Source organism: Microtus ochrogaster, chromosome 22 (genome assembly GCF_000317375.1).
Source record: "Microtus ochrogaster isolate Prairie Vole_2 chromosome 22, MicOch1.0, whole genome shotgun sequence".
Lineage (NCBI taxonomy): Eukaryota > Metazoa > Chordata > Mammalia > Rodentia > Cricetidae > Microtus > Microtus ochrogaster.
The window spans coordinates 22,982,153-23,007,285 of record NC_022023.1 but is presented as its reverse complement, the minus strand read 5'-3'; the positions used below and the strand labels follow the sequence as shown (position 1 = coordinate 23,007,285).

Here is a 25,133-nt window from a genome sequence, read left to right as displayed (position 1 = left end):
AAGGTCCTGAGTTCAATTCCCAGCAACCACATGGTGGCTCACAACCATCTGTAATGAGGTCTGGTGCCCTCTTCTGGCCTGCAGACATATACACAGACAGAATATTGTATACATAATAAATAAATATTTTAAAAAAAAGACCACCCTTTAGTAACCTGCTTCCCCCAGTCAGACCCCACCTCTTAAAGGTTCCATTCCCCCCAGCCCACTAACAGGAGGACAAGCATTTCAAACAGGTAGAAGCCTGTGGGAAGACATTTCGGATGTAAACCATGACAGCTGCTGTAAATGGTTTGAACACAAGCTTTTTTTTGTTTTTTGTTTGTTTGTTTAAGATTTATTTGTTTATTTTCTTGCAGTGTTCTATCTGCATGTATGTCTGCAGACCAGAAAGGGTCACCAGATCTCATTACAGATGGTTGTGAACCACATGTGGTTGCCTGGAATTGAACTCAGGACCTTTGGAAGAGCAGCCAGTGCTCTTAACCTCTGAGCCATCTCTCCAGCTTATGCACCACAGGCATTTCCAAAAGGTGGAGAACCAGATCCTGACAACAACACCCCCCACATTCATGAGCACACTGAGGCAAGAGCTGCCTGCAGGTGAAGGAATACAGGATCACTTAAGAGAGTGACTTGATTGGCCACAGGGCTTCTCTTTTCGCTTTGAGACCTACTTACTCTGTGATCTCTGGAGAGTTATAAACCTTTCCATGTTAGGTTTTCTCAACTGTAATTAGGCGATAGCGATAGCATCCGAATACTAGGATCCCAAACATTACCTAAGAAGTCCCATACATACCTTAGCAAAAACACTAGGGATAAGTAAGTTCTCAATAAACATTAGTCATTTCAATGTCCTGTTACCTAATAACCATCCATAGCCATCACATCCCTTAGGGATAAATTTGCTCGGCAGTGCACTCAGAAACACCAAACATAGAATAATTGAATGTGCTGGATGAAGTCTGATAAGTAATCCAAGTTACAAGGCAGGTTAAAAGGAAAAACAAGGAAGAAAAAGGAAGGAAAGCAGACCTGGGAATCGAAGTCTAGTGAAACTGCTTCCTCCTTCGAGGTTTTGGTCCATGAAATAAACTCCCTTCTTGTACTCTCAACCCTGGTTAGTACTTGTTTCTTGGCTTGGAATCCTTTGGGGCAAAGCCTGAATTACGAAATACCCTCTCCCTGGTGGCCTGCCAAAGCCTGCTCTGCGAGCACCCAGGCTGCCTGGCATTCCCACATGTGAGCAGACTCCTCACCCTCGGGGCCTGAGTAACTCTGCTGCCTTTTCTCTCCTCAGACAGCTCTGCAGGAAGGTGGGAGGGGAGCCATATTAAGCAATCCACGTGGCAATTGTTTTTAAAGTATTCTTTGGGCAGTTCTTATATGATGATAGACCAAAAGATGCCAACGCTGGAAAATAAATACACAGGGACTATGGCTTCTTGGGATTCGGCTTGTATTGGAAATTAACAAACGAAAGGCATTCTCCCCTGCGCATTCCTAATTAATAATCCATGGCTCTCTCCGCGGTGCTAATGTGCCAATGGGAGCAGAGCTGTTCCGGGGTGTACCAGCTGATTCGCCAGCATGGTATCGAATAACTAGTCTTCTTGCTTTAGCGACATGAGCGGAGTCTAAATGTCCTGAGGTCAGAACATATGGAATTGTTTTTAACTAAGAGTAAACAATGAAACCCAATAGCTTAGGTGGGGCAAAGGCTGCAAAGCAAGGACTCACTATCAGAATCCGCTCCACAGTACCAAAACACAAGACGACGGTCATATTTAGATCAAAATATTGTTGAGCAGCTATAAGACTAAAATATGCCAGAGGAGCTCAGAATCGTGAGTCAGAATTCTAGACAAACTGAATGTGAAAGCTAAACCACGGGAGATGTGACTCTTCGGAAAGGTTTCAAAACTGTCTCACCGGTGTCCTCTGTGGAAGAGAAGAGAGGGCAGGGAACTGAAATGAACTGGTTCTTCCTTGTTCATCTCCCTTGCCCCATTGCTATATCCGAGAGTTCCTGGTATATAAAGTGTTCTGAGGCTGGGCATGGAAGCCTATGCCTATCATCCCAACTCTTAGGAAACTGAGAGAGGAGTGCAAGTGCAAGTTTGAGGACAACCTGAGCATCATGGTGAGTTCCGAGGCAGCCTGGGCTATGGAGTGAGACCATAATTCACAAAAAGAAAAAGGAAGAAAGAGAGAGAGAAAGAAAAGGCAAAAAGAAAGAAAAGCAAAAGGGGCTGGAAAAAAGAAATGAAGAACAAAAGAAAGGATGGAAAGATAAGTAAGTTTCATATTCTAAATTTGTTTTGGATGTGCAAGGACCTAGAGAAATATCTATGTTTTTTCTAAAACATTTTTATTGTTTCTGATACAGCATGATGAGTTTGAACACAAAATTTGGAATCAGCCTTTTTTTTAAAGATTTATTTATTTATTTATTTATTTATTTATTTATTTATTTATTATATATACAGTGTTCTGCTTGCATGTATACTTGCAGACCAGAAGAAGGAACCAGATCTCATTACAGATGGTTGTGAGCCACCATGTGGGTGCTGGGAATTGAACTCAGGACCTCTGGAAGAGCAGTCAGTGCTCTTAACCTCTGAACCATCTCTTCAGCCCTGGAATCAGACTTTTGACATGAGCTCTGATCTCCATTCCTCTGAGCCACAATTTTTTTATTTGAAATATGTCAGTGTGTAGGTTAAGAAGGATGTGCCTGCCCAACAATCACATGACCTGTACAGGGAAAGTCTCCAAACAGAGGTGGCCAGTTAAATTGGCTGTACTGTAAAATGCCCTTGCAAATAAAAGACCCTCTCAGCACAGAATATTAGCTTCTTTTTACATCTATCTGTTGGTTGGGGGGGGGGCAGTGAGAGCTGGGGTACTCCTGTAAGGTAAGAGGACACTTGATGGTGTTAATGTCCCTACCTTGTGAGTTCTGGGGTTCAAGCTCAAGCCTCCAAGCTTGACACATGCCTTTACCCAACAAGCCATCTCACCAGCCCAGAGTAGCTTCTTAAAACATTAAAAAAAAAAATGTAGCCGGGCGGTGGTGGCGCACGCCTTTAATCCCAGCACTCGGGAGGCAGAGGCAGGCGGATCTCTGTGAGTTCGAGGCCAGCCTGGTCTACAAGAGCTAGTTCCAGGACAGGAACCAAAAGCTACAGAGAAACCCTGTCTCGAAAATCAAAAAAAAAAAAAAAAATGTTCAGTTTTTCCAAAGCCTTGTGCTCCCTAAAATATATAGTATCTTAATTTAATAAAAATAATATCAATATCAATAGAGCTGGCGTTGATGATGTACAGAGGACCCGGATCGGACGACCTAAGATCAGGAGAACTGGATAATCCCGTCAGCAGATAAACCTATGAGAGTGTGAATGTGAGTAGTTGAATTGATGCTGTAAGATTTAGAATGCTTAGGGAGGAGGGCGTGGCCCACACTGTGTTCTTTATGGACAGTGAGTCAGATCTCTGCCAGGCTCATGGCGCCTGACTCCTCAGAGGCATTCTCCAAGAGCAGTACCCTCCTGGAGACCCAGTTGCTGTAGCTCTTAGTTCTGCAGTGTGTGTGTGTCTGGATGTGTGTGTGTATCTGGATGTGTGTGTGTGTGTCTGTATGTGTGTGTGTGTGTGCGCACACATGAGACACACACTCACAGGAGGAGGAAGAGTAGAGCTATTGCCTCCAATATAATAGGAGCTTGAAACCAGCATTCTCAGTCAATATGAAGCCAGGCAGAGGAAATATGAGCCCAACCTTTAAATCCCTCTTACTGTCAAAAGAATGACCCTGTAGGGTGTGGGATCTCAAATAGCCTAATATTTTATTTGTATGTATTGCATGACCCCACCCGCACCCCCAACCTCACCAGAAAGTGGGAAAGAAAGAAACAGAAAGGGAAGAAACGAGTTTCTTCTGAGAGCTGACATTAAAAATGTCAAGTGTCTGAGTCAGGCCCACTGTCACATGCACATGACTGTAGCCTTGGGTGAGGAGCACAGAGGGTGTGCCAGTTCAAGACCAGGCTGTACTACAGCTGAAACCAAGAACTAGAGATCTAATCTCTGTAGTTCAGCTCTTGCTTTGCATGCACAAGGCGCTGGGCTCGCCTCCCAGTACTAAAACCAAGAATGTTGCGTATCTGGAATGTGCTTTCTGTAGTGTCTCAAAGTTATGAATGTTGATGCTGGAGAGAAGGTGCCTTGGTGAGCAATTCCTGCATGCCGCTGGGGTAGGCTCTGCCCGTCCCCATACACAGTGGCCTCTGCTGCACACAGCCCCAGCTTTCAGTGGCTGCCTTTCCACATCTTTAGGTCCTTGTTGAGGAAGGAAGAGACAGATGGAGATATTTCAAATCATTCTGAGTCAATTAATTATCGAAACAGGGTCATATATAGCCCAAGATTACCTCAAACTCATTTAGTAACAAAGGATGACCTTCAGCTCCTCAACTTCAGCCTCTACCTCCCAAGTGCTGACATTAGAGGTATGTAATCCCATGCCTGGATTTTTCCTCTTCCTTCTTTCCTTCCTTCTTTCCTTTCTTCCTTTCTTTCTTTTTTTCTTGGAAAAAGGGTTTCTCTGTGTAACAGTTCTGGCTGTCCTAGAACTCACTTTGTAGACCAGGTTGGCCTGAACTCATGAGATCCACCTGCCTCTGCTTCCCAAGGGATTAAAGGTGTGCACCATCACTGCCCATCCCATGCCTATCTTTTGTAGCCTCAGTGACAGAACTCAGGGTTCTGTAGAGACTACAGAAGAACTCTAGCAACTGAACCCATGTCCCAGCTTAGTTCCTGAATTTTAAACATGCTTTTTGAGGTTCTATTCTAAAGTTACTTCAAAGAGAGTTTTTAAAAAATAATTTCCACTCTCACTAATCACTATATATTAGGAACAAATACACTTTCTTTGTCTCCGCCTCCTCATTTCCTATGCTGGGGATCAAACCTCACACATGTGGGGCAAATACTCTGCCATAATCAAGCACCTCAGCCCTTCACTGCTTTCTGAGTGCTGGCATTTTCTTCTCTTTTCTTGAAGCATAAACTGGTTCTCCTTGTAGGGGAACTCTCCATCTTCAACCATGCAGTCCAGACCTCCTGGTCTTCCTTCAGCTTCTCTGCAAGGATTCCTTTTGCTGTTTTTCTTCTCCTGGTGGCCCTGGCTCATTTCCACACAGCCCCTACATTATTTCTTAGGGGAACCCTTCTCTGTTCCTTCCCTTTTTCTAGGTCAACACCGTACAATTACTTGCCTCTTTGCCTTGTCTGTGTGTCCCGGTGCCTAACCCAATGCGTATACATAGGATCTGCTGTATCATAGTTCATGGAAGAAGAAGAGAGAGCAGATGAGATGGGAAAAAAAAAAGAAAAGGAAAGGGAAATAATTGAGGAAAAGAGGAAGAGCCACTACGGAGTTCTTCCCTAGCTGTCTGTCCCCTAAACACAGTGTCTTCCTTCTCTTTTGTGCCCATCTTCTTCACAGAAACTCCAAAATTAGCAAAGCTAAAAATCAACCCTGCCTTAGCGGACACCCTCAGTTTCAGCCACATTTCTGTTCTTGTTGATGGTGTGAATCTGGTGTGTGTGTGTGTGTGTGTGTGTGTGTGTGTGTGTGTGTGTGTGGATTGTGTTTCTCCACCTGACTCCACGGACCCAGGGACTTCCAAGTCCAATTGTCTCAATGAGAAAAGAAAAAGGAATCAGGATTCTATCACACACATCTCAAATAAGTGGCGACATAGACTTGGTCAAAACATAATTTTTATTTAAGGCTTAAAATATTACAGAAATATATTTTCTGTAGTAAACAACGAGTTCATCTTGACACATTGTAACACGAATGAAAGAAAGACAGTAGAAAGTATACCATTCGAGGGTGAAGAGAGAAAAAGCTTATTTGGGGAAAGATTGCAGAAAATGTGGTCTTCGGATGACGACATGTTTTATTTGTTCGTTGCTTCATTAGTAGCAACGCCCGAGGCATCTATTTCGTAAGACAGAAAAACATTCTATTTAATTAAAAAGAAGGTTTATTACTCTCCTCACGGAATGTAGAAATTAAAACTAAGATAATCCCAAGATCCCTGGGCGTATTTCCCACACGCATTTCCTGGAAGATGTAGCAAACCCAGCTCACCCTTAGAGCCCTTGACAGGGTCCAATCCTTGGCTTATGTACTCACAACACCACGCACATCCAAACTCATAAGCATGCAGTGCTACAGTGAGCCGCATCACACTGCATACGAGGATGAAGTAGATTTAGTTTCTGTTTGGTTTGGTTTTGTTTGGTTTTTGAGATAGGGTTTCTCTGTGTAATCCTGACTGTCCTGGAACGTATTCTGTAGACCAGAGTGGCCTCAAATCCAGGGATCTCCCTGCCTCCACCTCCAGAGTGCCAGGATTGAAGGTGCGTGCCATCGCACCTGGCTGAGAATGAAGTGAATTTTTTAAAAATACTTTTAAATAAATTTTCCTTTGCATTCAATGAATTTCCTCATTTTCGTAAAGAGACGTTTTCCTTCCTTTCAATGAAAAGAATAAAAATAAGAAAGAGCATTAGCACACCAGTGTTCTGAGGGAGAATCAATGCTTGTTCATTCGGATGGCTGTCTTGATTCTTCAGATCCTTCCCTTAGAGAATGCTGTTTGGGATGGCCCACGGAAATAGCTGTGCAGGTAAAAGTGCCTGCTATGCAAACAAAATGGCTTGAATTCAATCACCAGAACCCAGATAAATGCAGAAGGCCAGAAGTGACTGTGTCAAGTTGTCCCCCCGACCAAAACATACAGATCATGCACACACAGACATGATAATAACAATAAGTAAAATTGTAAAATTAAAAGGAAAAAAAAACCAACAAAGTGCAGGGATGGCTTGTCATGTTCAGGACAAGAAAATGAATGGTACAGAGATAAGACCACAACAGGACTTTTCAAAAGTTAGAATGACTAAGTCCAGATGAGACCATAGCAGAGAGTGAGTTAGGTATTTAAGATTTGTACTAGGCAATAAAACTGGCAGATCCTTGTTCTGTTTTCCCATAAGAGACCAGGCCACTAAGAAACACCACTACTAAGGAAATTTAAAGCAAGCTAAAGGAAATATCTCTTCACCTGCTGGAATCCACGCTGAGGAATTTTCAGGCACTGGCAGCTGTAAAATCAATCACTACGTCGGATTTTTTCAGTCGGGGTAGGATAATGTACGATCCACTCCTGTGGCTAATCAGAGAGGAGAGAGTCAATCAATTCGCTTGCCTCTAGGAGATCACAGTTGATTATAAGTAGGTCAGGAAAGGATGTACCCCATACTTGATCAGGATAATTAAAGACTGTTGATCCATGCTTACAAGTCCTAGAAGCACAGAGGATATGAAGACCAAATGACTAGATCCGAGATTCCAAATATTAATTGACAGAAACAAAAAAAATTAAACGATACCAAAAAAAAAATCCTAGGAATTAACAATCTTCTTAAAGTCATTTTTGTAGCATAAACATCCTCTGGTAATTTAGATAAAATGTGACATTTTGCTGTGTTTCATGTTTTGCCATGCGGTGTTGGAGTTCAGGATGGAGCCTGGGGTCTTGTGCATACAAGACAAGCCCTCTCCCGCTGAGCCTCATCCCAAGCCCTGATTTACATTTCTCAAATCTGATTCTCTGGCCCGCATTCTTCAAGTATTCCTGACAAACATGAAAACAGTTAATATGTATGACATTTTTTCTCCTAAGGGAGAGTAGAGTCTGGCTGAAGCTCCAAGTGCAATGCAGATGTTATTAGTAAGGTGACGTTAATTTTGAGGCTGTCATGTTGAGCGTCAGTAAGAATGCCCTTCGATAAAGTTATCAAGGTTTGGATACAGTCTGTTTTGAAAAGCTGTTATCTTCTCTCACCTGTTTCTCTCTCTCTCTCTCTCTCTCTCTCTCTCTCTCTCTCTCTCTCTCTTTCTCTCTTTCTCTCTCTCAATCTTCCCTTTCTTGAAAACAGGACCAGCCTTGTAGAGCTTCACTGCCTAGGATTACAGCCAGCGAGAGCAGTATTGTGACTCAGGCACGCTTCCAAAGAACTTCTGAGAGAACTCACGCCTATGAGGCAGAAGCAAAGCCTGCACTTCCATTCGAGGTAAAACACAGTGTACAGTATACCAAGGAGAGAAAATTTGCTCTAAGAATTACAATGCAATAAAATAAAGTCCTGAATATGTCATGGCAAAATCTAGTCTTTGAATAAAATCCAAAAAGCATGATAGTTCTGAAAAGGCAAAGTTGTCAGCTCTTAAGACTCAGAAAGTGTTGCTGACTGTAAGGGACAATGACATGTTCAGTCTTATTATGGATGCTAAAGAGAACGTCAAAGAAAAGTTAGACCATCTCTGAAAGCGCCTAAAAGCAAACTGGACTAGTAATGTTAAAATTTGGAGCTTAAGAACATTTTTTTTCCTCCGGGCTTATGGCATATGCTTGTAATCTCATCACTCAGAAGGGTGAGGCAAGAGGATTGTCACAAGTTTGAAGCCAGCCTGTGTTCCATCGCCAAGTACCAGATAAGCCAGGGCTACTAAACAAGACTGTTTCAAAACTCAATTAAATAAATTCTTGTCTTGTAAACCTTATTTAAACATTGTCTCAGTCATCTCCACTAAAAAAATAATTGATACTGATAGATGTGTATGTGATATGTGTATCTGTGTGTATATTGTGTATATGTGTATGGTGTGTGTGTGTGTGGTGTGTGTGTGTGTATGGTGCATGTATGTATGGTGTGTGTCGTGTGTGGTGTGTATGTGTATGAGTGTGTGGTATGTGTAGGTATCATATGAATGTGTGTGTATGGTGTATGTGTGTATGGTGTGTGTATGTGGTGTGGTGTAAGTGTGTGTGTCTGTGCCTGTGTGTGTATGGTGTGTGTGTGTGGTTTGTATATGTGTGTGGTATGGCGTCTGTCTGTCGTGCGTGGTATAGGGTGCATGTGTGGTGTGTACTGGTGTGTGCTAAATAGCTTGTTCTAGTAGGCATGTCTACAAGCCAGAGACCAATATTAGATGCCTTTCTTGGCTATTTCTCCACCTTTTTCTGTCACTAACTTTGGAGCCCATCATTGCAGCTTGACTGGATTGCAGGTGAACCCCTGAAATCCACCTCCCAGGCACTGGGTTTACAGACGTATGCTACCACCCTTAGCTTTCACGTGGGGACTGAAGATCAACATAAGGTCTTTCTGCTCACACAGCACGTGCTTTCCTCACTGAGCCATCTCTCTGGCCCTAAGAATGTCAGATCTCTTACCGCTACCAGGAGAGATTTTACATTCGGCATAGCACTGCGTAGAAAGTTCTAGAAGGCATTCCAGCACCAATAGACTCCTAGCTGCTGAAGACCTTTGGGGCAAGGGCAAGTGGAGCCAGAATATCAGGATCGAGCTCTAGCCCCGCCTCGCATTAATTTGGTTTTCCTGGGGGAGTGGATACGGAGGACAGATGAAATCATTTGGCTCATCTAACATCCATCAGTTCATCTCTACCACAAACAGAGCTGGGCCTCCCACATCATAGGATCATCGGTGGAAGTTTAAATTACTATAAGGCGTCTGCCACTGTGTCTTCATCATTGCTATTTGTTATTCAGTCTCCAGAAATCCTGGCTGTTCCAGAGAGAAAAGGACAGGAAAGGGGCACCAACTTTTATGGACTGGAGCCTAGGAGCCAGATGTTTCCATTGTATCTATGCCTCTTAATCCAGCTCCAACCACTTCTTACATCTCCTGTCTGACTGGTTTGCCGCTGAAGACTCAGTGCACTCTACGAGCCAGATAACTGCATTCCCTGTTCTAGAATCCTCTTTAGACCTGAGGTAATTGCCTCCTTCCTTTCTCCACTAGCCCTGACCTGGATAGAGTCATCCCTCTGCTTAAACATCAGCATCTTGAAGCATAACCCCCGCAAACCCGGGCTAGATGTTTTCCCAGCATTCACTAATAGCCTTCCAACTTTCATCAACCAGCTCCGGCTGGTCATTTCTGCATCTGCACTAGACTGGAAGCTGCCCTTGGAAGCTGGCCTGGCTCTTGCATTGAGTTCTACTTCTGTACTCTTCAGTGGTCCTACATAGATGGAACAAACAGCCAAGGTCACCAGAACAGGTGTTGCCACTTTGGAACAGGCTTTGCCTCTCCATCTGCTGTTACTCGGCAAGACTTCCTACTGATCAGAGTCTGGCCCAATGAAACTGATGTCTTGACCATTACATGCAAAGCCAGCATTTCAAGAACATCCAGACTGGAGCTGTGCAGGAATAACTAGTCTGAAATTAAAACTGAGGAAATAAAAATCGCGGTCTGAATTAGGAACGTTCAAAACAAGGCAAAAACAAGGAAAACAATTTCCATGGAGTGTTTAGGAATATAAAGAAGGTTTCCGATAAACTCGTGTGGGCTTTTAGATATGCAAATTCCACTCATCTAGTTGCAGCCTTTCTGTTCGTCTTGCAGAATGAGCAAAATGATCTTGTTCCTATCATCAGGAAAGTCTGTATGGTATATCCTTGGCTCTGTGATTGGGTGCTCAGAATGAGGCAAAACACAATTAGAAGGTGAGGTAATGAAGTAAGCAGCACCTTGAGGTGATCTGTCCTCCTATGGTACCCGTACTTGAAAGATGTGAGGATCAGAAACAGAAGCATAGTGCAATCCACATCAGGGATCCAGATCTTGATTTCTCTATGTCAGTGCAAGTTGAGTCTGTGTTTCCAGACACGTGATGATAGCAACAGCAATAACTGGCCTATGTAAAGCAAGAGCAGTGTTCAGAGCCCCTGATGAGGGCTAGCCCAGCATTATTTCATTTAACCGAGCTAGAATTTGATGAGCTACGAAAGGCTCTAACCGTCCACAGCAGTAATTTGAGGTTAAAGGATTAAGAAACCCGGCCAAGGTTGCATAGCTAACAATTAACAGTGCCTGGCTCCAAACCCTCTCTTGGTCATTTGATTGCAAAGTCTTTTTGTCAGCATCTAATCACCCACACTGCCCTCAGCCAAAGTCAGACACAGATGAGCATTGAGGAAGATTCGAGATCTGAATCTAGAGACCCACTTTGGTTGTTGCTCATGCCAGTTTGAGTAAGTCTCCTCCTCTCCGAATCTCTACTCCGTCATCCGTCATGTGAGAAGATAATATTACCCAGCCTTCCAAAGTCTCCGAGATAATCAAGCAGATAGCTCACACGCGAGAAGTTAGGAAATAGGAATGTGCTGTACTTATAACAGCTGATAAGATTTGTTTTAGAAGAACAGCTTCTTGGGGGAATTGTATGAGTTTAGTTGTTATTTACAGAGCACTTTCGTATGACAATTTAAGATTAGTTCCAAACCAGCATGACTGGGACATATAAGTGGTGGGCCTTTCTCCACAGAGGCTAATGGGCCTGCTGAGGAGGACATGGCTGGCTGTCCCATAACCATGCAGTCTTGCCATGGGCAGCAACACAGAAATGTGACACATTCTAAAGTTTCCTTCCCAAACCTAGTTGTCATTACAGTCATTTCTGCTTGCAGATGAGGCCAGAAGAAGTGCCAGATATTTTCTGAATATGAAAAAAAAAATGTCATCTCACATACCATAGCACACACCTGTAATCCTAGCACTTGAGACACAGAGGCTAGAGTATCTAGACTCCAGTGTCATCCTCTGCTACTAGACAAATTCAAGACCAAAACAATAAAAATAAGGAAATAAATAAATAAAAGGACAAACAAGAACGCAGGGAGAAAGGTATTTTCATCTAAAGAATGAGCCAACAGCTGAATGTTGGCTTGTTTAAAAATTCTGCTCACGCCAGGCAGTGGTGGTGCATGCCTTTAATCCCAGCACTTCAGAGGCAGAGGCAGGAGGATCCCTGTGAGTTCAAAGCCAGCCTGGTTTACAGAGTGAGTTCCAGGACAGCCAGGGCTGTTTCATAGAGAAACCCTGTCTTGGAAAACCAAAATAAAATAAAATAAAATAATACAAATACGGATCACTTACAATTCTACAAACTTAAGCTTTACAGTCTATAGTCTATACACTTATTTTTTCTATTTAAAATTAAAGCACAAAAAGATTTTACCTACTGTTATTACATTTTCAAAGCTCTAGGGAAATGTAGTGTTATAAGGTAACTTGAAGAAATGTCAATTATCAGATTTTTCTACGTGTCTACAGCATCCAAATTCTCACTTCTTTAAAGGAGAGCTCCTGGCTACAAGAATTTGCTTTCATTCCTGCCTTTGTTTTGTAGCCAAGCACATCCATAGTTAACGACTAGAATACACATCTGTAATCTTTCTATGTCCAGCATCTGCCCCTCCCTCATCTGTAATAATATCACCTTGGTTTTCCCTTAAGCTTTTTCCCCCTTCCCTATTCTCAATCCTTAAGGCTTAAAAGAATTCAACTCTACTGTCCCCAGCTGTTGGCAGGTCTCCTGAGCTCAACAAGTCAAAATGATAGTTCTTGTTTCTCTCCCCAAGTCTTGGCATGTGTTGCAATCAAGAGCCACAGATACAAACAGTGGAGTGTCTGAAGTAGCTACTGAGAAAGATATTAGACAAGCAGGGCAGAATGCTTGGGATACTGGTAGATATCTCCACTACAACTGAAAAGGACCTATTTGACAGCACATAAGCTCAGCAGAGACAGGTGACTAGGAAAGGGCCTTCCTAGAGGCGTTGATTGCCCATTCAACCCTTCCCCTAGTCCTGGCCCATTGTATTGCATAAATCCTCTTCTGTTCTCTCTCTTCTCTTCTCTTCTCTTCTCTTCTCTTCTCTTCTCTTCTCTTCTCTTCTCTTCTCTCTCTCTCTCTCTCTCTCTCTCTCTCTCTCTCTCTCTCTCTCTCTCTCTCTCTCTCTCCTTCCCTCCCTCAAAGAGGTTTTCCAGTTGTGGAAATGCCACATGTATTACATGCATCATCTGTTGGGCCCCCAGTGGCTTCCTGGGAGCAGGAAGTAAAACAAGCAAACTCTTGAAAGATGTTCCCTTTTCCATCTCTACTTAGTTATGTTGGAAATTAGTGGCAGAAGTCGCCAAGGAGCACTCAGGATATGACAGGAACTCTTCTAGTGACTGTTTTTTGGTATTGTCATTAGCTACATCACATCAAAAACATGTTTATTATATTTCCAAGAGAATCCAAACACTGGAGAGATTAGTTGTCCCTCAATTAACACCTTCCAGATATTAGCATACTGATACTCTTATTGACATAAGAACAGAGAGAGGCTAGAAAGATGGGTCGGGTGCCTGCTGCATAAGCATGGGGACCTCTGTTTAGATGGCCACCCATGTGGTATCGAGCTGTTGGACAGAGATGGGAAGATGCTGAAGATTTGCTGGCCCACCAATCTAGCCCAGGTAGTGAGTAAGCTGGATGGAGACTGACAAAGAAAGACAATCTGACCTCGGCCTCTGGGTTCTGCACACACTGGCCCAGGCAAACACACTTGAACACACTAAGAAGTAAATCAACCAGAAACATTAACATCGTTTTGAGAATGTAAAAAAAAAAGAAGAAGAAGAAGAAGAAGCCACTAGGTTGACACTCGGAAGCTAAACATGATAATGCACTCTGGTAATCCTCGAATGTACTTGGGAGGCCTGAGGGTGACTACAGTTTTATCTATATTTGTAGTACCAGGTCTGCTGGTACTACATTGTGAGACTCCTCCCCAACTCGAATGAACAATAAAAGAGATGCTTTAGAGCCAAAGACCCAGATTTTACCCCTGGTTCTGCCCCAGGTTTGCTTCACGTCCTATGGTTTCATTTAGGCCTCAGTTTCTTTATCTGCCCAATGCTGATCACATAATGTGCTGTGGAACACAGTAGCCATCCCTGATGCTCGTCAACATGCAGCTGGCCTACCTTTCTAGAAGTAACACTGACTCTCTTTCATGGGCCGTTCAAGTTTATGATTGACCAAACAGCAGTTGAGTCGATAGGACACGCTCATGTGGTGTGGCCTAAGAGAGACCCTCCAGTGCTTTCTTTCCCTTGCTAGGACCCCAGGGAACATTGCTAATATGAAACGGCCCACTCACTGCAGGCTGAGCCTCCTTCACCTCAGCACCCCCGAGCTGATTTGTGGGTCAGAATCACCCAGCACAACCAAAATAAACACGTGTTCTGCATGAGAACAGTCTTATGCAGTGATAAGCCATGGCTAGTCTAGGGTTTCATTCCTAAGAATATCTTGGGCATGTCAGCTATAAAAATAACATTCCCTTCGCTTTCTTTGGTCAGCTATATTTACTGAATGCAACATCTGGGTTTTAACCTCCATAGTCTGGGAGGCTTCTAGTGAGAGACTCGTAAATATCCCTTCACAAAAGCATGGCAGATGCTCAATTAGGCTCCCAAGTATTTCATAGCTGAAGAGACTGATTCATTGACAGATAGAAGCAACAATAAATATGTGTCGGCCGACTTAACTTTTAATAATTAAAGACATCCTGCCCCCAGAAAACTCTTTTGTGAATCTACTTTAAAAGCGGCTCTCAAAATCCACGAAAATTATGGAAGGACGTAAATCAAACCTTGCCCTCGTTCATCTTAACTCATACCTTCAACAAACGGTTAGTAAGTGCATTTGTAATCAGTACCAGGTACCCTATTGGTTCCTTCCTAAGGGTTTACTGGTTAGCCATTTCTGCCGCAAATTAACCAAAGACACCACAAGTTCAAACAACGGACATTTTGGTTTCTCATCATTTCGAAGGGTCAAAAAAGGGAAGTCGGTTTCCCTGAATGGTTTCTATTTAAGATCTCTCGTGAGGCTGTCATCAAGCCAGTGGGTAGAGCTGGCATGATTTGAAGACTCAACTAAAATGTAGGACCCGCTTTAAAGTTTACTCTCATGGTCGGTGGGCCCTTGGTTCCTCGGTAACCACAGATGATGCTCAAGTTGCTCTCTACCTAGATCTCCCCTGGGATGAAAGAGAGAGACACCCAGAGATAGAGACAGACAGACAGAAAGAATCTACAGGCCAGAGTTGGCCTTTTATTGTCTAGTCTTCAGAGTAGGGCAACGCCACCCTCAGAAACTAGCAGTCGGCATTGAAGGGGTGGATTATCAGAGAATCAACAGAAACAACTGTAAAACTATGAAGGAAGATTGAATATAAAGATAAAAGGTTAACATTTTCTTCATCTATGCTCCATATTTTTGCTAATTATAATCAGCGTGTGTTGTTTTGAAACTCGATTTTCTGTCCATAGACAATATACATCGTTCTATGTTTGGCACGGGATGAGAAATACTTAGACTTGTGTCAAAGGCAAACCTGACCTCTCTCAATCCTTCTAGAAAAAAAAAACTGGAAAGCATCAGTTTCTCTTGAAGATGCTGACCATCTTTCCCCAAGAGATGCTCTTTTCTGTTCATATGGAAGCCTACTGCATGTATGCAGAATGCTAGGAGGTTTGGGTACTTGAGTGGCTCAAAGACAGTAGGGAAAAATTAAGATGGCATTTATTTCTTCTGGAGATGCAGTGTGCACAGCACCTATGTAAGTCAGAAGGCAGTTAATGGAAGTTGGTTCTTTCCTTATATTACGCGGGTTCCAGGGACTGAACTCGGCTTGTCAAGCAAATGCTTTATCCTCTGAGCCATCTCAGCAGCCCACAGAAATTTAATAGCATTGGAGAATCTAGGAACATCCACAGAAATATACTTCCCGATGAGTTTTAATTCTCCAATGTATTCAACTTTCGGTGGTTGGACTCTATTTTTTGATCTGCTGAACTGTCTAGTAGATTCAAATTTTTCACCATTGTCCTTCACCTTCTATAATGAATTCTGAAGCAGAAATTCCATCTGTCACTTTAGAGGATACAGCGTCTCATCTCCGAACTGAAATCAAGTTCAACAAGCAAAGCACCACTTCATCACCAGCAGCGGGGAAAGCTGCAAATCAGTTAAACTCCCCTTGCATTCAGAAGAACCTGGGAATTGCACCTGCAATGGGTTTACAAAAGGGGTTGGGGGTCTGTGGTTCTCAGAAGCGCACAGGGGTCAGCGACACTGACTCTTTTGGTCTTCTCTGTGACTCAGACGACCCCCCCCACACACACACTCTTCATCTGTCCCTGCTCACTGCCGCCGCTCCGCTGCCACACCAACACCGCAGTATCCCTCGTTGCGTTATTTCTTAAACCGCAGAAGAAAACCACCCACATGCAGGTTTCTGAAGAGCTGCATGTGGCTAAGGAAGCTGAGGGTTGGAATGTGGCCCTGTAATCCTCTCATAGGGGTGGAGAGGAAACAAATCCAGAGAGGGTTCCAAATGTCACCGATGCCCCTTCCAGCTAAATTTTGCATTTCGTTTTCTCCCTTTAAAATCTCTACTGGCTACACATCTGAGAAGGCTTAAGAGCATAATTTATTCCATATAAGGTTCCCAGTAATTTATGCTCGGTAAATTGGCAACATAGGAAGAGTTTTGTTTTGTTTTTTTTCATTGACTACCCCAGAAGATTATTAAAGGCGGCCTTGCGCAAGTAAAGACTGCCCGAACGGCCATACTATTCACATAAGGAAATTGCCTGGCACCTTGGATTTTAAATGGAAACCATTTTTAACTTTAGAATTCATAAGTTGATAATGCCATTTTTTAACAATTGTCACTTCATGTGCAAGCCTTCTCTATGTCGTCTAGCTCAGGGATGGACTTCATCTTACCCAGACAGAGTAAATACAAGAAAATCTTCTTTCTATAGCTCACTCTATTTCTGTATTTTTTTTTCAATTTCAGATTTATACCAAGATAATAGCTCAGTGCCCTGCGATGCTTGCTTTCTGACAGGTAAATATTAACTATTTGTTCTCAGCTCTGCCTTTCCCAGCAAGAGATGGAATTAGTACCAGCGACTTCGCTGTTTTGCCTTTGGATGAAAACCAGATTGGATCTATATGTACAAGGTCAACCCTATGCTGGCAAAGCAGGAACTAGGCTCCATTATTTAAACAAAAGATCCCAAGCGTTTAGATATTCATAGTTTATAACCAATGCTTAATGCATCTTTTGAATTTCCCTCCCTAATTTTTTTGCATCCAGGAAATATAATCAAAGATTGAAGAGTATTATTTGTAATTATTCAATAACAAGGTCATGGCACTTCCTTCCCTGATGTTTATTATGTTAGGACTCCTTGCACTGAGAATACCAGACAGACAAATTTGTTGAAAAAAAAATTGTTTGGATTCTTAGTAGTAGGAATTTGCGTGAGAGCAGATTTCTGCAAGTTGGTAGGGGGAAATAAGCTGTTCTGGCTACCGTGCTTACCAGCTTTGCATGACTATAATAAATACCTGAGATAATCAGCTTATAAAGAGAAAAGGTTAATTGTGTTCACAGTTTTGAAGGTTCTAGTCTATCGATGGAAGGCAGTACCCCAGCGTGGGAGCATAGCAGCAGCAGAGCATATCCCAAGGCTGGGAAGGAACGTACCTGGGAGGAGGATTGAAGCCAGCATTCCCCTAGTGGGTATGTCACAGTGATGTCAGGCTTCCTGCTAAATCTCATCTCCTAAAGATTCTACTATTGCAACAGGACGTGAGGGACTTTGGAGCAAAGTTAAGATACAACAACAGGAAGCTCACATCAGAATCCTAAAAGTAAAACCAGCCTGCGTTATATAGCCTGCGCGGAGCAGTCAGAACACGAGAGAGTTGAAACAGGATCTTCTGGGTGCATACCTGTGTCATCTACTTCCACTTGAATCTCCTGAAACAGGCTGTAGAGGCCCACAGTGTAATGTTGACAGCCAAAGTTTGATTCTGTCCGGTGAGGGGTTGGAAGTCTCACAATTTTGCCTGTCTTTGAGTCATGTGACAGTTGCTAGGTATTTGTACATTTCCTCAATTGTCCAGATACCAAGACACAAGCAAATATCCCAGAGATGCTGATTAGGGCTAACACAGCCTTCTCAACTCAAAGCAAACAAAAGCCAGAAACTTCTTTACTGAAAACTTCAACGGTTCCCTAGAGCTGTGAGCACCAGAAGGCATATGATCCAAAAATGTGTTTTTCTTCACTCATGAAGCCCTTTGAGATCTGTATTCTTAAAAGATAATTCCCATGAGAGATGGGGCAGAATCCAGAATTTTTAACGGAAGAGTAAGTCTAGAAAAGATTAAGACGATGTCTTGCCACTAAGCCAGTGGGAATTTAAAATTACTCTTAGCCAGCTAGGAGAGTGGCTAAAACATAAGGTCGAATTCAGAGGGAGCTGATCATGTTTTGATTGAATTTAATGCTTTTCTCCATGCTTGGTTATCAGCTCTAATTGATGCCTGTGTTGAAACATGTTAACATAGGGCAGTGGTATAGAAGGAAGGCATTAAAGTCTCATAGGTGTGTGGATCTTCCCCTGTATGAATTTTGCCCTCTGCCCAAGACACTGGCCATAAGACATTCTTAGCTTTTTAAGAGTCTGGGTTATTGCCATTTTCTAGGCCACTCCAAGTTATAAGGAAGCTAGGTGAGGGGGAAGGGGGGAGAGAGAGAGAGAGAGAGAGAGAGAGAGAGAGAGAGAGATCGCCTTCACTCATTCTTTAGCTGAACTCAGAAAGTATCTTCAGAGTTGCCAATACTATACATGATGTAATAAATATATATGCAAAGGTCAGGTTTTAGGTCTGTGAGATTTTACAATGGCTCTGAGATATAGAGATACCCGTGTGGGGAACACGGTTGAGCACTAACATCAAGCTGTGACTCAAGCAACAAATAATAAAGCATTGATTGGAAGACTCCTGAACGGTGTTTTTTTACACTTAAGTTTCTTGAAAGTGAGTATCCAAGGTCAAGGTTGAGTGCCCAGTTCAATGTCTACACCCAGCCTCTTCCGTTTCCCCATGTCGGCCCCGCCATAAATAATAAACCATTTGACAATGACTATTTTATGCAATCATAATTAAACATCCCAAATGGCAAACATAAAAAGATGTTCAGATGCTCCCACCATCATTACATAAATTAAAAACCTATATTCTTCAACATGCATCATTCATTCATTCAGAATATACTGAGCTTTAATTACGAGCCTGGCACAATGCCAGGAGCTAGAAACATAAGTGAAGTCAGCCAGCCTCCCAGCCTCCAGGAGCTTCCAGCCCTAAGGGAAAGACCCATTGAGAAGGAACCAAAACAGTGTGTTTCATCTGTTCTGATGGAGGCACAGGCTCTGAAGAGGAAGCCAAAGGTACCAACATTTTTGGCACCTGCGCAAAGTTAGCAAACCATTCTGGCAGGGTTGTTTTGGGATGCCGTTCCTCCTGTACTAACCTCCTCTGCTGCTTCGACGACCGTACCTAGTTGGAAGTGTTCTCTCTGCCTTAATCTCACATATGAATGTCCAGGACACAAGGTACTGAATTGATCCCACCTAAATTTGACTAGAATAGAAACTTCATCTTCTAGGTTATGATTTTAATTCTCCCCCACTCATAAAATGACACAGAGAGAACACACTGTGATTCAGAACTGTGTGAAAATTTGTAGATGCTTTATGCAAATTCTAGTGATCTAAGGAACAATGATTTTGACCATCCCCCAGCGGAAGTAGAACATGGCTGGCCCCTGCGTTTGCTCTGTGCTTCCCAGCATCAGGGCTCTTTCTGGCACCCTTGTCTCCATCCACAACTTCTGAGTCTCATGTCAAAGCCACTTCTATTTGCAGCTTGTATACAGAGAGTTGTCCTTCTAAAGTTCTTGTCATTAGTTACCCGAGTGCATGTTTTCTTGCGTCATGATGGACATCTCTTGCCTATTCAAGAAATACATAAATGTGTAAGTGAGCATGTTCGCATGAAAAGCACTAAAATAATTATTCTTTTGTGCTACTAGATTCTCACCCATTGACCTTAAGCATGTCACTTGATTCTTTGGAACTTTTCTGTTCATGTTTAAGGTCTTGATCATAAAGATTATGGAATATAGCTAAAAATCAACCTCTTGAACATTTTGGACCTCCTGAAATTACTATGAACAGATAATGGAAGCAGACTTAAGAGCAAGATGTGGAGCGACGCCCTTTGGTACTTGTTCCTTCACCAGCACACAGGAACTGGTAACAAAAATGGAGATTTCTGTGGGCCACTCTTAGAGCACATCTTCGGCTCTGTGCAGAATGTGACAGTTACTTAGGAAAAATATTATTCTCGTTGTATTACCTTCAGCATTGTGCCCGCCATCACTGAGCACGTGCTATGGTAGACCAGATGTTCCGGTGTTGTGGATGACATTGCTTTCCTGTCTTTCAGCCTGTAGTAATTGGCCACTGCATTTACAGAAGAAAAAAATGGGTTTTCTTTCTTCCCCATTCTTTTACGAATGTAAGGTCCTTCTGATGTCACTCAGGTGACAGAGTGCTTGTCTAGCAACTGTCAAGCCTTGGGTCTGAGTCCCCTCTATGCCGATGCATGGTGAACAATCAGGCTTAGTGCTTCATGCTGGTAATCCCAGGAGTCAAGATATAGCAGCAAAGAAGGTTAGAAATTCAAGGTTATCACCAGTTTGCATAGCAAGTTTCAAACCAGCCTGGGCAACTTGAGACACTATCTCACACAAAACAAAAAGGGGAGGGGAAAGAAAGGAAAGGAAGGAGAAAGAGAAAGAGAGAGATTTGGAGAGAAGGTGCTTAGTTGCATGAGACTCAGAACTCTTAGAACTCTTTTCAGCTCTCCTCCTTTCTGTTTTCTTGTTTGTCTTTCCAGAAACCCGTTTGGAGCACCATGGTTTTTTATCAAGAAGGTTTCACTGTGAGTAATAACGTGAGAACTGCCGCAGCCAAGTCTGGAGATGCGGATGTCTAAATTGCATGGATATGGCTTCTATCAGGATCAGTGGCCAGGCAGACATAGACCAGGGCAGTGAAACCAGAGCCAGCGGCAAAACCTCCCTCCTATCCTTAAACCTGGTATCTTGGAGCCCTGCCAAGAGGATTTTTTCTGGGTCTTTGGGTGCTCTGGAGCCTGTTCTCTCTTGAGTGTCCCACTCCCTGCTCTTGCAAGGAAACCTAGAAAGGCAGGTGCAGCTCTGGCAGGTCTTGAGGATGCTGAGGAAGGTCAAATCACATATTCTTGGACCACCTGCTGAAGGAAGGTAGGACCTGTGCTGTTTCCTGGTGGTTCATCATCAAGATTCATCCTTACCCCAGCTCTCAGGTCAACTCCAAGTCAGAGCCCTCATCTTCCAGTCTTTCAGGCATCCCATCCATCTCATGCAGTTCTCCTCCTCTGGAGCCTGAAGCCCTGGTGCCAATTCACCCACCCTGCCTCCAGGACACACAGGAAGATATGGAGGAAGATAGATACAAATGAGGCTAGCACCTGGGTGGATGGGAGGAGGGATGGGGGTGCACATCGATTCTCATACTTCTCCCCCATGGCAGCTCCAATCCCGCCTCCCCCACCCCCAGTACTTCCAAGACAGAGGCCCTTCCCCCACACCTAACCAGGTGTTTGGGAAGGGGTAAAGCAAAGATGACTAAGCCGGTTTGTATCCTACTAGGTTCTTTGGTTAACCCCAACCACCGTCCGAACGCTCTCCCAGGAAGCCTTGCAGGACCCACTTGTAGCCTTTACATTGGAGCCTATCAAAATTGGCTACGTGCAGCTATGAAGCCAGCGACCCAAAGACTACACTAAAGGCTGGAGGATTCTGACCGTCCGCAAAAAGGGGGGAAAAACTAAGATATATTTTGTACCCCAAAAAATACACTGCGGGGGGTGGGGGGATGGATCATGAAGAATGAGAGTGGCGGAGGGGGAGGGGAGTTGGTCCTTCCCATCAGAGGGCAGACAGAGAGGGCCGGTATGAGGAAGAGTGTGGAAGATGAGGATGGCAAAGTAGGAGGCAGAGTCTGGGAGGTGGTTCTAGCAAGGAAAGTAAGTGGTGGAGGGCACTGAATGAAGCAAATAATTCAACTCTGGGGTGGGGGCAGGGGTGAAGTGTGTGTGGGTCTCTAGCCCCTAACCATGTGGCAGCCAACCTGATTTCCTGGGGTCACCAGGAAATCACCAGGGCAGGATGGTGGAGCGCTTTGCAGCAGAAAGCTCCGGAGTTCTAATTTAACGGAGATGTGAAGGCAAACGCCTAGGCGATGTGGAACCCCTATCAAAATAATAATTTTTCTCCATGTCTGCCATTTCACATCTCACGTCTGCCACTTCTGGAGTTTAGCTTTGGACCCTGATTCGAGAGGGCATCCCACACTCCGGGGAGCTCCTGGAGTATCAACAAGAGCAGGGACACTCGCGGCTCGGCGGGAATTCTCCTGGGATCAGCTTCCGGATTTTCCTTGCTGGGTTGGCCAAGCGGTGCCCCAGCCCGGTGGGGCAGCTCTGCCTGGAGTGTGGCCTGCGACACAGGCAGGGACACAGCAGCCTCAGGCCGCAAACACAACTTTTTTGAAACGCATTGCTGTCCCCCTGAAAGGTGTTATAACAGCAATTCAATTACAGTAAATGGCGCGCATCGTCCGCACAGCTGGGAAGTCAGTAACTAACTGCGATTAAATCCAGCTAGACATGAGACACACACACACACACACACACACACACACACGCACGCACGCACGCACGCACGCACGCACGCACGCACGCACCAACCCTTCTCCTGATTCCTCCGGTTCTGTCCTTTTATTTTCCACTCGATTGCAAACGCAGCTAGGCCACAGGTTAATAAACCCCAAAGCGCTTAGTCTATCTGGACAAGACGTGCTGAGAAATTAGCGCGAAGTCCAAAAAATTGGACCCTGGAAATAGAAAGATTTCCAAAAGTTTCCCCCCCATTTTCTTCCTTGCCTCCGAGGGGCAGAAGAACTTTTAGTCGTCTGTGACAGAGTTGCCCATGGTGATCCCTCCCAGGGAGCTGCTCCGAATGCATTCACCTGGCGGTTTGAGAACTTAAGTAAGGGAGTCTCCTATCGGGAAACGCTGTCCTCTACCCAGCCAGCGTGGTCTGCAGGCGGCTGTTTCCAGATCTAGATTACACTGCACATTACAGACACCCTGAACACTTTCAAGAGTCAAGGCTCATGCTGCCCGTGCTAAATTTTCAGCAGCCTCCATGAAATGAGTATCAGCAAAAAAGAAGCAGGGGGCTGAGGCTGGAGAAGAAAGAGACCTGCTCCGGTCAGCCACAGCAAACTTTTAAGTAAAATGTAAAACTGGTGTTTTTTCCTTTAAAGTTGAAATGATGATAGTTTGAAAGAAGATTTTTTTTTTGTGAGCATCATACCCACTCACCTAGCCACCAATAAATAAATAAATAAAATGAATAAATTAATAAAAAAACAAGAAGAAGGGGTTGCCTGGAGTTTTGGTTTCTTTATACTTTTTTTAAACTATAACATTTTAGTAATGTCAAGATGATCCCTCAGGGGGTTCTAGCATGTTGTCCCCCACTCGTCCGGACATTCCACTGCCTGCGGTGGCAGAAGCTTTCCTGAGCGAGGCATAATGGAGCTTCAAATGGTTTGGGAATATTTTCTTCTCAAGCGACACGCTGTTGTAGCGGGCCAAGGATTTCAGTGTTTGCCTTTCGGGAGGGCACCTGTTTGAGTGAGACCAGGCCGCAAAGCGTTACTTAGTTCTCCACTTGGGCCAACTCCGGTTCTGCTGTGGGCTGCGCACTTCTCTGGCAGCCAGCTTACTGAGAGGGTGAGCAGGATCTGATCCGGGTCTCTTGATCTGAAGCCACTGGGCAGAGCAATGTCAAGGAAAAGTCTTAGAGTTTGAGTCTGTAAAGGGCCTAGAGTTCGAAGCTCTCTCTGCTCTGCCTTCGTTCTGCCCCAGAGAAAACAAGGGAACCCAGGTCTGCGCACTAAGAAAGACGGTTGAGCTGCTTTCGGCTTTGTTTGCTTTAAAAATCTAGCTACAGTGTTTCACCCTAATCTCGGAGAAGCCTCTGACCTACACTGTGTGTGTATGATCCTTCTCTAAACTCCTGTTTGTTTGTTTGTTTGTTCAATTTTTTTTTAAGAGAGAGAGAAACGGTGGGGAAAGGGTTACCCCGAGCTGGAGGTGGTTAAAAAGAAAAAAAAAAAAAGAATTGTTAACTATCGGAAGAGGACGCGGGCTGCCTGTGATCTGGGGTTGCTGCCCTCCAGGGTCTTTGCCCCCGGAGAGCTTGGTTATGAAGCTGCCGAAGGGGCGTTCTGCGCCAGTCCTTGGCAGGTCCAGGTCGCCAAGGATCTCATCCCTGGCCCCCTAGCCGTCCTCTTTTGTAAATAAAGTTAGTAGTCTACCAGAGCTCTACATTGATGTATTTTGTTGTTGCTTTTAGGAAGAGTCAGGCTAGCTTTAAACACTGTAGAAGTTGCCTCCGAGACCTCCTCATTCTGCCTGAAATCTCTCAGGAGACCTCTGAGGCTCTGGGCCAGCTTGCGGCTGCGGAACCCTATGCGAATCCCGGCTGGAGCTGTCTCTTCCCTAGCTAGGGAGCGACGCCGGCCAGGATCGCTCAGGAGTCCTTTTTCCTGCTCTCCGCATTCCCTCCAGTTCTTGCTTCAGGTCCATTTTCTCTCTCTAGCACTCAGTCAAAAGTCCCTTCCAATTCAAGGCTCAAAATCCTTCTTTCCCAGCGGGAGAGGGACGGAGGGAAGGGCTGGGAGCCTCAGAGGTAGCCAGCCCTTCTCAGCACTACATCTCCCCTGTTCTTTGCGTCTCCCTTCAAGTGTTTTACCGAAGTGCTTGAGCTTCTCTCAATCCTTCTACTGTGGATTTGATGTTCCGAGGAGTAGCAGCAGCTCCTACTGTTATTTGACCTCTGCCTTCAAATTTTCCAAAATAGGGAGTTCCCTGCTTCAAATGGACAACTTGAGTGCCTCTGGTGGGCCCTGGATGTGGGTTGCAGCCAGGGGCCAAGTTCTCTTCTGCTTAGCACACGGGGACGGGGAGAGGGAGAGAGGAGTTGGGTTGCCCAGCTTGTCAATCACCTCTATAGTTTAACCTCTGCACCCCAACCCCGAAGTGTCTACCTTGACCAGGACAAGACTCTTCAAAGTTAATCTAGAAAGCCAATCAGAGCAATTCCTACACTTTTCTTCCTTTG

At 44.2% G+C, this 25,133-nt stretch overlaps 1 long non-coding RNA gene across 3 annotated transcripts in view; it reads right to left on the bottom strand.

The window, feature by feature from the left end:
- LOC101984010 overlaps positions 1-25,133 on the bottom strand; it is a 48,044-nt gene that overhangs the window by 12,080 nt on the left and 10,831 nt on the right. The window contains exon 2 of one of the 3 annotated variants that reach the window (XR_003377921.1): positions 7,152-7,259. The exons of the other annotated variants lie outside the window; for them this stretch is intronic. This is a non-coding gene — a long non-coding RNA (uncharacterized LOC101984010). The remainder of the gene's footprint in view (positions 1-7,151; positions 7,260-25,133) is intronic. 3 annotated transcript variants of the gene reach the window in all.